Source organism: Mesoplodon mirus, assembly GCF_964341445.2.
Source record: "Mesoplodon mirus genome assembly, chromosome: 10".
NCBI classification, from domain to species: Eukaryota; Metazoa; Chordata; class Mammalia; order Artiodactyla; family Ziphiidae; genus Mesoplodon; species Mesoplodon mirus.
This window is the reverse complement of record NC_138986.1, coordinates 72306170-72321776: the sequence shown is the minus strand read 5'-3', so window position 1 is coordinate 72321776 and position 15607 is coordinate 72306170. Positions and strand designations below refer to the sequence as shown.

The window sequence follows — 15607 nt, the reverse complement described above, 5'->3', positions numbered from 1 at the left end:
TTACAATGTTTGGTTTGTTGTAGGTGTGGAAGATGTGGTTCTTTTACACATATACAGATGTCTGTTCTTCCTGGGATCCTTTTCCCATGTACGTTATGACAGAATGTTGAGTAGTCCTCTCTTGGTATTCTGTAGGTCTTTGGTGATTATATATGTCACCTGTGTTTGTATATGTCTGTTAACCGCGATATCGTAATGAAACCAATCCTCACACCTTTCCATTGGTGAACCATAAGTTTGTTTAATGAATCTGTGATTGCCCTTCTCCGTGGAAATATCTGCCCTGGTATCCATTTTTAGGTAACCCCTATAAGTGATATGATATGATATGTGTCTTTCACTTTCTGACTTACTACAAGTCACGTGATTACTTCTAGACTCATCTACGGTGCTGCAAATGGCATTGTGTCCTTTTTTCCCTTGGCTTCTCTTCTGCCTTAGCGTGGTCCATTTTCAACAATGTGATTCCCTGAGGGTTGTGGATTAGCTGACCTGGGCAGCCTTACACTGCCGGCCCGCCCTCCCCAGGTGTGCCTCGTTGAGGTCAATATAAACAGCGCTCCAGGCAGCAATAGCCCCTGAAGCTGTGCCTGCCTCCATATTCTCTGCCCCGTCAGCAGTCTCGGGGCTGTGCTGGTGGGAGGGAGTGAGGGGCCACAGCTTTGTGGGTGGCCCGGTGTGAGTGGGGTTCTGCTGGCCTTTCTGCAGGAGTTGCCAGGCTGCCGCCTGTAAAGAAGAGGTTGTGTCACCCATACTTTCCGCTGGAATTTCTCTCCGGACAGAGGTGAGGATGGAAAAAAGCAGTGGGGGCCGGGACAGGATGGGTATCTCAGGCAGGGCAATGGAAAGCTTCTGGAAGAGCGCCCGGGGCCAGGACTACCCTGGCTGGCCTGCAGGCACTAAGTTGGCCTTCGTGCTTTCGCTGGTGTGGCACCACGGTCCTTCCTCTAGGCTTTCAAGCCCTTGTACATATTCAGGTGTTTTACCTGGAAAGGGTGGGAACAGTTCAGCAGCAGCTGGCCTGGGGCTCAGCTCACGTTTACTCACAGATGCCTCGGCATGGTCCCCCAGCTTTGCAATGAGGACGCTCCTTGCGTGGGGGGTGGGTTGCTGGCTGTATGGGAGATGATTCCCCACCTCTGACCAATTTCAGAATTGTTTACCACTGGAGCAAGTGCCCTGATAGGGTTTTCCTCTGTATAACTCGTGGGTTCAGGATTTTTTTTTCTTTTATGGTTCAAGTTAGATTTTATTCCTCTTTTATGTATTTATAGATATAAGCATGGAAATAATTCATTCCTATAAATACATCTGTGTGACGGGAAGAACTTTTCTCTGTTTTATTTTTAAATTTTATTTTTTAAAATTTTGAAATTTAATTTCATTTATGTTTTTATACAGCACATTATTATTAGTTCTGTATTTTATGCATATACATGTATACAGGTCAATCCCAAACTCCCAACTCATCCCACCACCACCACCCCATGGCTTCCCACACTTGGTGTCCATACGTTTGTTCTCTACCTCTGTGTCTCTATTTCTTCCCTGCAAACCAGTTCATCTGTACCATTTTTAGGCTCCACATATATGCGTTAATATACAATATTTGTTTTCCTCTTTCTGACTTACTTCATTCTGTATGACAGTCTCTCGATCCATCGATGGCTCTACAAATGACCCAGTTTCATTCCTTTTTATGGCCGAGTAATATTCCATTTTATATATGTACCACATCTTTATCCATTCATCTGTCTGTGGGCATTTAGGTTGCTTCCATTACCTGGCTATTGTAAATAGTGCTGCAACGAACATTGTGGTGAAGGTGCCTTTTTGAAATACGGTTTTCTCTGGGTATATGCCCAGAAGTGGGATTGCTGGATCAGATGGTAATTCTATTTCTAGTTTTTTTAAGGAAAATCCATACTGTTCTCCATAGTGACTGTATCAATTTACATTCCCACCAATAGTGGAAGAGGGCTCCTTTTGTCCACACCCTCCCCAGAATTGGTTGTTTGTAGATATTCTGATGATGCCGATTCTAACAGGTGTGAGGTGATACCTCATTGTAGTTTTGATTTGCATTTCTCTAATAATTAGTGCTGTTGAGCAGCTTTTCATGTGCGTCTTGTCCATCTCTGTGTCTCCTTTGAAGAAACGTCTCTTTAGACCTTCTGCCCATTTTTTTTGGGTTGTTTGTTTTTTTAATATTAAGCTGCATGAGCTGTTTATATATATTGGAGATTAAACCTCTGTCCATTGATTCGTCTGCAACGATTTTCGCCCATTCTGAGGGATGCCTTTTTCCATTCCCGTTTTTTTTAACAAAAAAGGAAAGAAAGGAAAAGAAGCAGAACACTAATGTGCGTAAAATATGCCTTTTGAAACGGTCGTTTTGAAATATGGACGTCCTTTGAATTTTTTGGTCGATATGTGACCCCAGGATTTGTTTTCAGGGCAGGTGTCATATACAGGCCTGCAATGATTTTGAATATCAACTGACCATTAGCGTTGGGATTAAAGCTGCTGTTGTGTGAAACGGCCACAAGGTGGCAGCAGTTCACCCTTACCAAATCTGGTTACTAGGGCAAGAGAGCCTCAGTGGAAGTGGTGTTCTAGATTGGAATTTAGAATGGAATGTGCCAGGAGAAAGCCCCTCACGTTTGTCTCACTACTTCTTGTTCGTGTTTTTAATTTAATTTTTTATTTTTTCTTACAGCAAGTTTGATTACAATGTTTGGCTTGTTGTAGGTGTGGAAGATGTGGTTCTTTTACACATATACAGATGTCTGTTCTTCCTGGGATCCTTTTCCCATGTACGTTATGACAGAATGTTGAGTAGTCCTCTCTTGGTATTCTGTAGGTCTTTGGTGATTATATATGTCACCTGTGTTTGTATATGTCTGTTAACCGCGATATCGTAATGAAACCAATCCTCACACCTTTCCATTGGTGAACCATAAGTTTGTTTAATGAATCTGTGATTGCCCTTCTCCGTGGAAATATCTGCCCTGGTATCCATTTTTAGGTAACACCTATAAGTGATATGATATGATATGTGTCTTTCACTTTCTGACTTACTACAAGTCACGTGATTACTTCTAGACTCATCTACGGTGCTGCAAATGGCATTGTGTCCTTTTTTCCCTTGGCTTCTCTTCTGCCTTAGCGTGGTCCATTTTCAACAATGTGATTCCCTGAGGGTTGTGGATTAGCTGACCTGGGCAGCCTTACACTGCCGGCCCGCCCTCCCCAGGTGTGCCTCGTTGAGGTCAATATAAACAGCGCTCCAGGCAGCAATAGCCCCTGAAGCTGTGCCTGACTCCATATTCTCTGCCCCGTCAGCAGTCTCGGGGCTGTGCTGGTGGGAGGGTGTGAGGGGCCACAGCTTTGTGGGTGGCCCGGTGTGAGTGGGGTTCTGCTGGCCTTTCTGCAGGAGTTGCCAGGCTGCCGCCTGTAAAGAAGAGGTTGTGTCACCCATACTTTCCGCTGGAATTTCTCTCCGGACAGAGGTGAGGATGGAAAAAAGCAGTGGGGGCCGGGACAGGATGGGTATCTCAGGCAGGGCAATGGAAAGCTTCTGGAAGAGCGCCCGGGGCCAGGACTACCCTGGCTGGCCTGCAGGCACCAAGTTGGCCTTCGTGCTTTCGCTGGTGTGGCACCACGGTCCTTCCTCTAGGCTTTCAAGCCCTTGTACATATTCAGGTGTTTTACCTGGAAAGGGTGGGAACAGTTCAGCAGCAGCTGGCCTGGGGCTCAGCTCACGTTTACTCACAGATGCCTCGGCATGGTCCCCCAGCTTTGCAATGAGGACGCTCCTTGCGTGGGGGGTGGTTTGCTGGCTGTATGGGAGATGATTCCCCACCTCTGACCAATTTCAGAATTGTTTACCACTGGAGCAAGTGCCCTGACAGGGTTTTCCTCTGTATAACTCGTGGGTTCAGGATTTTTTTTTCTTTTATGGTTCAAGTTAGATTTTATTCCTCTTTTATGTATTTATAGATATAAGCATGGAAATAATTCATTCCTATAAATACATCTGTGTGACGGGAAGAACTTTTTTCTGTTTTATTTTTAAATTTTATTTTTTAAAATTTTGAAATTTAATTTTATTTATGTTTTTATACAGCACATTATTATTAGTTCTGTATTTTATGCATATACATGTATACAGGTCAATCCCAAACTCCCAACTCATCCCACCACCACCACCCCATGGCTTCCCACACTTGGTGTCCATACGTTTGTTCTCTACCTCTGTGTCTCTATTTCTTCCCTGCAAACCAGTTCATCTGTACCATTTTTAGGCTCCACATATATGCGTTAATATACAATATTTGTTTTCCTCTTTCTGACTTACTTCATTCTGTATGACAGTCTCTCGATCCATCGATGGCTCTACAAATGACCCAGTTTCATTCCTTTTTATGGCCGAGTAATATTCCATTTTATATATGTACCACATCTTTATCCATTCATCTGTCTGTGGGCATTTAGGTTGCTTCCATTACCTGGCTATTGTAAATAGTGCTGCAACGAACATTGTGGTGAATGTGCCTTTTTGAAATACGGTTTTCTCTGGGTATATGCCCAGAAGTGGGATTGCTGGATCAGATGGTAATTCTATTTCTAGTTTTTTTAAGGAAAATCCATACTGTTCTCCATAGTGACTGTATCAATTTACATTCCCACCAATAGTGGAAGAGGGCTCCTTTTGTCCACACCCTCCCCAGAATTGGTTGTTTGTAGATATTCTGATGATGCCGATTCTAACAGGTGTGAGGTGATACCTCATTGTAGTTTTGATTTGCATTTCTCTAATAATTAGTGCTGTTGAGCAGCTTTTCATGTGCGTCTTGTCCATCTCTGTGTCTCCTTTGAAGAAACGTCTCTTTAGATCTTCTGCCCATTTTTTTTTGGGTTGTTTGTATTTTTAATATTAAGCTGCATGAGCTGTTTATATATATTGGAGATTAAACCTCTGTCCATTGATTCGTCTGCAACGATTTTCGCCCATTCTGAGGGATGCCATTTTCCATTCCCGTTTTTTTAACAAAAAAGGAAAGAAAGGAAAAGAAGCAGAACACTAATGTGCGTAAAATATGCCTTTTGAAACGGTCGTTTTGAAATATGGACGTCCTTTGAATTTTTTGGTCGATATGTGACCCCAGGATTTGTTTTCAGGGCAGGTGTCATTTACAGGCCTGCAATGATTTTGAATATCAACTGACCATTAGCGTTGGGATTATAGCTGCTGTTGTGTGAAACGGCCACAATGTGGCAGCAGTTCACCCTTACCAAATCTGGTTACTAGGGCAAGAGAGCCTCAGTGGAAGTGGTGTTCTAGATTGGAATTTAGAATGGAATGTGCCAGGAGAAAGCCCCTCACGTTTGTCTCACTACTTCTTGTTCGTGTTTTTAATTTAATTTTTTATTTTTTCTTACAGCAAGTTTGATTACAATGTTTGGCTTGTTGTAGGTGTGGAAGATGTGGTTCTTTTACACATATACAGATGTCTGTTCTTCCTGGGATCCTTTTCCCATGTACGTTATGACAGAATGTTGAGTAGTCCTCTCTTGGTATTCTGTAGGTCTTTGGTGATTATATATGTCACCTGTGTTTGTATATGTCTGTTAACCGCGATATCGTAATGAAACCAATCCTCACACCTTTCCATTGGTGAACCATAAGTTTGTTTAATGAATCTGTGATTGCCCTTCTCCGTGGAAATATCTGCCCTGGTATCCATTTTTAGGTAACACCTATAAGTGATATGATATGATATGTGTCTTTCACTTTCTGACTTACTACAAGTCACGTGATTACTTCTAGACTCATCTACGGTGCTGCAAATGGCATTGTGTCCTTTTTTCCCTTGGCTTCTCTTCTGCCTTAGCGTGGTCCATTTTCAACAATGTGATTCCCTGAGGGTTGTGGATTAGCTGACCTGGGCAGCCTTACACTGCCGGCCCGCCCTCCCCAGGTGTGCCTCGTTGAGGTCAATATAAACAGCGCTCCAGGCAGCAATAGCCCCTGAAGCTGTGCCTGCCTCCATATTCTCTGCCCCGTCAGCAGTCTCGGGGCTGTGCTGGTGGGAGGGAGTGAGGGGCCACAGCTTTGTGGGTGGCCCGGTGTGAGTGGGGTTCTGCTGGCCTTTCTGCAGGGGTTGCCAGGCTGCCGCCTGTAAAGAAGAGGTTGTGTCACCCATACTATCCGCTGGAATTTCTCTCCGGACAGAGGTGAGGATGGAAAAAAGCAGTGGGGGCCGGGACAGGATGGGTATCTCAGGCAGGGCAATGGAAAGCTTCTGGAAGAGCGCCCGGGGCCAGGACTACCCTGGCTGGCCTGCAGGCACCAAGTTGGCCTTCGTGCTTTCGCTGGTGTGGCACCACGGTCCTTCCTCTAGGCTTTCAAGCCCTTGTACATATTCAGGTGTTTTACCTGGAAAGGGTGGGAACAGTTCAGCAGCAGCTGGCCTGGGGCTCAGCTCACGTTTACTCACAGATGCCTCGGCACGGTCCCCCAGCTTTGCAATGAGGACGCTCCTTGCGTGGGGGGTGGGTTGCTGGCTGTATGGGAGATGATTCCCCACCTCTGACCAATTTCAGAATTGTTTACCACTGGAGCAAGTGCCCTGATAGGGTTTTCCTCTGTATAACTCGTGGGTTCAGGATTTTTTTTTCTTTTATGGTTCAAGTTAGATTTTATTCCTCTTTTATGTATTTATAGATATAAGCATGGAAATAATTCATTCCTATAAATACATCTGTGTGACGGGAAGAACTTTTTTCTGTTTTATTTTTAAATTTTATTTTTTAAAATTTTGAAATTTAATTTTATTTATGTTTTTATACAGCACATTATTATTAGTTCTGTATTTTATGCATATACATGTATACAGGTCAATCCCAAACTCCCAACTCATCCCACCACCACCACCCCATGGCTTCCCACACTTGGTGTCCATACGTTTGTTCTCTACCTCTGTGTCTCTATTTCTTCCCTGCAAACCAGTTCATCTGTACCATTTTTAGGCTCCACATATATGCGTTAATATACAATATTTGTTTTCCTCTTTCTGACTTACTTCATTCTGTATGACAGTCTCTCGATCCATCGATGGCTCTACAAATGACCCAGTTTCATTCCTTTTTATGGCCGAGTAATATTCCATTTTATATATGTACCACATCTTTATCCATTCATCTGTCTGTGGGCATTTAGGTTGCTTCCATTACCTGGCTATTGTAAATAGTGCTGCAACGAACATTGTGGTGAAGGTGCCTTTTTGAAATACGGTTTTCTCTGGGTATATGCCCAGAAGTGGGATTGCTGGATCAGATGGTAATTCTATTTCTAGTTTTTTTAAGGAAAATCCATACTGTTCTCCATAGTGACTGTATCAATTTACATTCCCACCAATAGTGGAAGAGGGCTCCTTTTGTCCACACCCTCCCCAGAATTGGTTGTTTGTAGATATTCTGATGATGCCGATTCTAACAGGTGTGAGGTGATACCTCATTGTAGTTTTGATTTGCATTTCTCTAATAATTAGTGCTGTTGAGCAGCTTTTCATGTGCGTCTTGTCCATCTCTGTGTCTCCTTTGAAGAAACGTCTCTTTAGATCTTCTGCCCATTTTTTTTGGGTTGTTTGTTTTTTTAATATTAAGCTGCATGAGCTGTTTATATATATTGGAGATTAAACCTCTGTCCATTGATTCGTCTGCAACGATTTTCGCCCATTCTGAGGGATGCCTTTTTCCATTCCCGTGTTTTTTAACAAAAAAGGAAAGAAAGGAAAAGAAGCAGAACACTAATGTGCGTAAAATATGCCTTTTGAAACGGTCGTTTTGAAATATGGACGTCCTTTGAATTTTTTGGTCGATATGTGACCCCAGGATTTGTTTTCAGGGCAGGTGTCATTTACAGGCCTGCAATGATTTTGAATATCAACTGACCATTAGCGTTGGGATTAAAGCTGCTGTTGTGTGAAACGGCCACAATGTGGCAGCAGTTCACCCTTACCAAATCTGGTTACTAGGGCAAGAGAGCCTCAGTGGAAGTGGTGTTCTAGATTGGAATTTAGAATGGAATGTGCCAGGAGAAAGCCCCTCACGTTTGTCTCACTACTTCTTGTTCGTGTTTTTAATTTAATTTTTTATTTTTTCTTACAGCAAGTTTGATTACAATGTTTGGCTTGTTGTAGGTGTGGAAGATGTGGTTCTTTTACACATATACAGATGTCTGTTCTTCCTGGGATCCTTTTCCCATGTACGTTATGACAGAATGTTGAGTAGTCCTCTCTTGGTATTCTGTAGGTCTTTGGTGATTATATATGTCACCTGTGTTTGTATATGTCTGTTAACCGCGATATCGTAATGAAACCAATCCTCACACCTTTCCATTGGTGAACCATAAGTTTGTTTAATGAATCTGTGATTGCCCTTCTCCGTGGAAATATCTGCCCTGGTATCCATTTTTAGGTAACACCTATAAGTGATATGATATGATATGTGTCTTTCACTTTCTGACTTACTACAAGTCACGTGATTACTTCTAGACTCATCTACGGGGCTGCAAATGGCATTGTGTCCTTTTTTCCCTTGGCTTCTCTTCTGCCTTAGCGGGGTCCATTTTCAACAATGTGATTCCCTGAGGGTTGTGGATTAGCTGACCTGGGCAGCCTTACACTGCCGGCCCGCCCTCCCCAGGTGTGCCTCGTTGAGGTCAATATAAACAGCGCTCCAGGCAGCAATAGCCCCTGAAGCTGTGCCTGCCTCCATATTCTCTGCCCCGTCAGCAGTCTCGGGGCTGTGCTGGTGGGAGGGAGTGAGGGGCCACAGCTTTGTGGGTGGCCCGGTGTGAGTGGGGTTCTGCTGGCCTTTCTGCAGGAGTTGCCAGGCTGCCGCCTGTAAAGAAGAGGTTGTGTCACCCATACTATCCGCTGGAATTTCTCTCCGGACAGAGGTGAGGATGGAAAAAAGCAGTGGGGGCCGGGACAGGATGGGTATCTCAGGCAGGGCAATGGAAAGCTTCTGGAAGAGCGCCCGGGGCCAGGACTACCCTGGCTGGCCTGCAGGCACCAAGTTGGCCTTCGTGCTTTTGCTGGTGTGGCACCACGGTCCTTCCTCTAGGCTTTCAAGCCCTTGTACATATTCAGGTGTTTTACCTGGAAAGGGTGGGAACAGTTCAGCAGCAGCTGGCCTGGGGCTCAGCTCACGTTTACTCACAGATGCCTCGGCATGGTTCCCCAGCTTTGCAATGAGGACGCTCCTTGCGTGGGGGGTGGGTTGCTGGCTGTATGGGAGATGGTTCCCCACCTCTGACCAATCTCAGAATTGTTTACCGCTGGAGCAAGTGCCCTGATAGGGTTTTCCTCTGTATAACTCGTGGGTTCAGGATTTTTTTTTTCTTTTATGGTTCAAGTTAGATTTTATTCCTCTTTTATGTATTTATAGATATAAGCATGGAAATAATTCATTCCTATAAATACATCTGTGTGACGGGAAGAACTTTTTTCTGTTTTATTTTTAAATTTTATTTTTTAAAATTTTGAAATTTAATTTTATTTATGTTTTTATACAGCACATTATTATTAGTTCTGTATTTTATGCATATACATGTATACAGGTCAATCCCAAACTCCCAACTCATCCCACCACCACCACCCCATGGCTTCCCACACTTGGTGTCCATACGTTTGTTCTCTACCTCTGTGTCTCTATTTCTTCCCTACAAACCAGTTCATCTGTACCATTTTTAGGCTCCACATATATGCGTAAATATACAATATTTGTTTTCCTCTTTCTGACTTACTTCATTCTGTATGACAGTCTCTCGATCCATCGATGGCTCTACAAATGACCCAGTTTCATTCCTTTTTATGGCCGCGTAATATTCCATTTTATATATGTACCACATCTTTATCCATTCATCTGTCTGTGGGCATTTAGGTTGCTTCCATTACCTGGCTATTGTAAATAGTGCTGCAACGAACATTGTGGTGAATGTGCCTTTTTGAAATACGGTTTTCTCTGGGTATATGCCCAGAAGTGGGATTGCTGGATCAGATGGTAATTCTATTTCTAGTTTTTTTAAGGAAACTCCATACTGTTCTCCATAGTGACTGTATCAATTTACATTCCCACCAATAGTGGAAGAGGGCTCCTTTTGTCCACACCCTCCCCAGAATTGGTTGTTTGTAGATATTCTGATGATGCCGATTCTAACAGGTGTGAGGTGATACCTCATTGTAGTTTTGATTTGCATTTCTCTAATACTTAGTGCTGTTGAGCAGCTTTTCATGTGCATCTTGTCCATCTCTGTGTCTCCTTTGAAGAAACGTCTCTTTAGATCTTCTACCCATTTTTTTTGGGTTGTTTGTTTTTTTAATATTAAGCTGCATGAGCTGTTTATATATATTGGAGATTAAACCTCTGTCCATTGATTCGTCTGCAACGATTTTCGCCCATTCTGAGGCATGCCTTTTTCCATTCCCGTTTTTTTTAACAAAAAAGGAAAGAAAGGAAAAGAAGCAGAACACTAATGTGCGTAAAATATGCCTTTTGAAACGGTCGTTTTGAAATATGGATGTCCTTTGAATTTTTTGGTCGATATGTGACCCCAGGATTTGTTTTCAGGGCAGGTGTCATTTACAGGCCTGCAATGATTTTGAATATCAACTGACCATTAGCGTTGGGATTAAAGCTGCTGTTGTGTGAAACGGCCACAATGTGGCAGCAGTTCACCCTTACCAAATCTGGTTACTAGGGCAAGAGAGCCTCAGTGGAAGTGGTGTTCTAGATTGGAATTTAGAATGGAATGTGCCAGGAGAAAGCCCCTCACGTTTGTCTCACTACTTCTTGTTCGTGTTTTTAATTTAATTTTTTATTTTTTCTTACAGCAAGTTTGATTACAATGTTTGGCTTGTTGTAGGTGTGGAAGATGTGGTTCTTTTACACATATACACATGTCTGTTCTTCCTGGGATCCTTTTCCCATGTACGTTATGACAGAATGTTGAGTAGTCCTCTCTTGGTATTCTGTAGGTCTTTGGTGATTATATATGTCACCTGTGTTTGTATATGTCTGTTAACCGCGATATCGTAATGAAACCAATCCTCACACCTTTCCATTGGTGAACCTTAAGTTTGTTTAATGAATCTGTGATTGCCCTTCTCCGTGGAAATATCTGCCCTGGTATCCATTTTTAGGTAACACCTATAAGTGATATGATATGTGTCTTTCACTTTCTGACTTACTACAAGTCACGTGATTACTTCTAGACTCATCTACTGTGCTGCAAATGGCATTGTGTCCTTTTTTTCCTTGGCTTCTCTTCTGCCTTAGCGGGATCCATTTTCAACAATGTGATTCCCTAAGGGTTGTGGATTAGCTGACCTGGGCAGCCTTACCCTGCCGGCCCGCCCTCCCCAGGTGTGCCTCGTTGAGGTCAATATAAACAGCGCTCCAGGCAGCAATAGCCCCTGAAGCTGTGCCTGACTCCATATTATCTGCCCCGTCAGCAGTCTCGGGGCTGTGCTGGTGGGAGGGTGTGAGGGGCCACAGCTTTGTGGGTGGCCCGGTGTGAGTGGGGTTCTGCTGGCCTTTCTGCAGGAGTTGCCAGGCTGCCGCCTGTAAAGAAGAGGATGTGTCACCCATACCTTCCACTGGAATTTCTCTCCGGACAGAGGTGAGGAAGGAAAAAAGCAGTGGGGGCAGGGACAGGAGGGGTATCTCATGCAGGGCAATGGAAAGCTTCTGGAAGAGCGCCCGGGGCCAGGACCACCCTGTCTGGCCTGCAGGCACCAAGTTAGCCTGCGTGCTGTCGCTGGTGTGGCTCCACGGTCCTTCCTCTAGGCTTTCAAGCCCTTGTACATATTCAGGTGTTTTACCTGGAAAGGGTGGGAACAGTTCAGCAGCAGCTGGCCTGGGGCTCAGCTCACGTTTACTCACAGATGCCTCGGCACGGTCCCCCAGCTTTGCAATGAGGACGCTCCTTGCGTGGGGGGTGGGTTCCTGGCTGTATGGGAGATGGTTCCCCACCTCTGACCAATTTCAGAATTGTTTACCGCTGGAGCAAGTGCCGTGATAGGGTTTTCCTCTGTGTAACTCGTGGGTTCACTTTTTTTTACTTTTATGGTTCAAGTTAGACTTTATTCCTCTTTTATGTATTTATAAATATAAGCATGGAAATAATTCATTCCTATAAATACATCTGTGTGACGGGAAGAACTTTTTTCTGTTTTATTTTTAAATTTTATTTTTTAAAATTTTGAAATTTAATTTTATTTATGTTTTTATACAGCAGGTTATTATTAGTTATGTATTTTATGCATATACATGTATACAGATCAATCCCAATCTCCCAACTCATCCCACCACCACCACCCCATGGCTTCCCACACTTGGTGTCCATACGTTTGTTCTCTACCTCTGTGTCTCTATTTCTTCCCTGCAAACCAGTTCATCTGTACCATTTTTTTAGGTTCCACATATATGCATTAATATACAATATTTGTTTTCCTCTTTCTGACTTACTTCACTCTCTATGACAGTCTCTCGATCCATCGATGTCTCTACAAATGACCCAGTTTCATTCCTTTTTATGGCCGAGTAATATTCCATTTTATATATGTACCACATCTTTATCCATTCATCTGTCTGTGGGCATTTAGGTTGCTTCCATTACCTGGCTATTGTAAATAGTGCTGCAACGAACATTGTGGTGAATGTGCCTTTTTGAAATACGGTTTTCTCTGGTATATGCCCAGAAGTGGGATTGCTGGATCAGATGGTAATTCTATTTCTAATTTTTTTAAGGAAACTCCATACTGTTCTCCATAGTGACTGTATCAATTTACATTCCCACCAATAGAGGAAGAGGGCTCCTTTTGTCCACACCCTCCCCAGAATTGGTTGTTTGTAGATTTTCTGATGATGCCGATTCTAACAGGTGTGAGGTGAAACCTCATTGTAGTTTTGATTTGCATTTCTCTAATAATTAGTGCTGTTGAGCAGCTTTTCATGTGCTTCTTGGCCATCTCTGTGTCTCCTTTGAAGAAACGTCTCTTTAGATCTTCTGCCCATTTTTTTTGGGTTGTTTGTATTTTTAATATTAAGCTGCATGAGCTGTTTATATATATTGGAGATTAAACCTCTGTCCATTGATTCGTCTGCAACGATTTTCGCCCATTCTGAGGGATGCCATTTTCCATTCCCGTTTTTTTTAACAAAAAAGGAAAGAAAGGAAAAGAAGCAGAACACTAATGTGCGTAAAATATGCCTTTTGAAACGGTCGTTTTGAAATATGGACGTCCTTTGAATTTTTTGGTCGATATGTGACCCCAGGATTTGTTTTCAGGGCAGGTGTCATTTACAGGCCTGCAATGATTTTGAATATCAACTGACCATTAGCGTTGGGATTAAAGCTGCTGTTGTGTGAAACGGCCACAATGTGGCAGCAGTTCACCCTTACCAAATCTGGTTACTAGGGCAAGAGAGCCTCAGTGGAAGTGGTGTTCTAGATTGGAATTTAGAATGGAATGTGCCAGGAGAAAGCCCCTCACGTTTGTCTCACTACTTCTTGTTCGTGTTTTTAATTTAATTTTTTATTTTTTCTTACAGCAAGTTTGATTACAATGTTTGGCTTGTTGTAGGTGTGGAAGATGTGGTTCTTTTACACATATACAGATGTCTGTTCTTCCTGGGATCCTTTTCCCATGTACGTTATGACAGAATGTTGAGTAGTCCTCTCTTGGTATTCTGTAGGTCTTTGGTGATTATATATGTCACCTGTGTTTGTATATGTCTGTTAACCGCGATATCGTAATGAAACCAATCCTCACACCTTTCCATTGGTGAACCATAAGTTTGTTTAATGAATCTGTGATTGCCCTTCTCCGTGGAAATATCTGCCCTGGTATCCATTTTTAGGTAACACCTATAAGTGATATGATATGATATGTGTCTTTCACTTTCTGACTTACTACAAGTCACGTGATTACTTCTAGACTCATCTACGGGGCTGCAAATGGCATTGTGTCCTTTTTTCCCTTGGCTTCTCTTCTGCCTTAGCGTGGTCCATTTTCAACAATGTGATTCCCTGAGGGTTGTGGATTAGCTGACCTGGGCAGCCTTACACTGCCGGCCCGCCCTCCCCAGGTGTGCCTCGTTGAGGTCAATATAAACAGCGCTCCAGGCAGCAATAGCCCATGAAGCTGTGCCTGACTCCATATTCTCTGCCCCGTCAGCAGTCTCGGGGCTGTGCTGGTGGGAGGGAGTGAGGGGCCACAGCTTTGTGGGTGGCCCGGTGTGAGTGGGGTTCTGCTGGCCTTTCTGCAGGAGTTGCCAGGCTGCCGCCTGTAAAGAAGAGGTTGTGTCACCCATACTTTCCGCTGGAATTTCTCTCCGGACAGAGGTGAGGATGGAAAAAAGCAGTGGGGGCCGGGACAGGATGGGTATCTCAGGCAGGGCAATGGAAAGCTTCTGGAAGAGCGCCCGGGGCCAGGACTACCCAGGCTGGCCTGCAGGCACCAAGTTGGCCTTCGTGCTTTCGCTGGTGTGGCACCACGGTCCTTCCTCTAGGCTTTCAAGCCCTTGTACATATTCAGGTGTTTTACCTGGAAAGGGTGGGAACAGTTCAGCAGCAGCTGGCCTGGGGCTCAGCTCACGTTTACTCACAGATGCCTCGGCACGGTCCCCCAGCTTTGCAATGAGGACGCTCCTTGCGTGGGGGGTGGGTTGCTGGCTGTATGGGAGATGATTCCCCACCTCTGACCAATTTCAGAATTGTTTACCACTGGAGCAAGTGCCCTGATAGGGTTTTCCTCTGTATAACTCGTGGGTTCAGGATTTTTTTTTCTTTTATGGTTCAAGTTAGATTTTATTCCTCTTTTATGTATTTATAGATATAAGCATGGAAATAATTCATTCCTATAAATACATCTGTGTGACGGGAAGAACTTTTTTCTGTTTTATTTTTAAATTTTATTTTTTAAAATTTTGAAATTTAATTTTATTTATTTTTTTTATACAGCACATTATTATTAGTTCTGTATTTTATGCATATACATGTATACAGGTCAATCCCAAACTCCCAACTCATCCCACCACCACCACCCCATGGCTTCCCACACTTGGTGTCCATACATTTGTTCTCTACCTCTGTGTCTCTATTTCTTCCCTGCAAACCAGTTCATCTGTACCATTTTTAGGCTCCACATATATGCGTTAATATACAATATTTGTTTTCGTCTTTCTGACTTACTTCATTCTGTATGACAGTCTCTCGATCCATCGATGGCTCTACAAATGACCCAGTTTCATTCCTTTTTATGGCCGCGTAATATTCCATTTTATATATGTACCACGTCTTTATCCATTCATCTGTCTGTGGGCATTTAGGTTGCTTCCATTACCTGGCTATTGTAAATAGTGCTGCAACGAACATTGTGGTGAATGTGCCTTTTTGAAATACGGTTTTCTCTGGGTATATGCCCAGAAGTGGGATTGCTGGATCAGATGGTAATTCTATTTCTAGTTTTTTTAAGGAAAATCCATACTGTTCTCCATAGTGACTGTATCAATTTACATTCCCACCAATAGT

At 43.3% G+C, this 15607-nt stretch overlaps 1 long non-coding RNA gene across 1 annotated transcript in view; it reads right to left on the bottom strand.

Annotated features, from left to right (window-relative positions):
* LOC309810961 overlaps positions 1-15607 on the bottom strand; it is a 270078-nt gene that overhangs the window by 151300 nt on the left and 103171 nt on the right. The window lies entirely within an intron of this gene.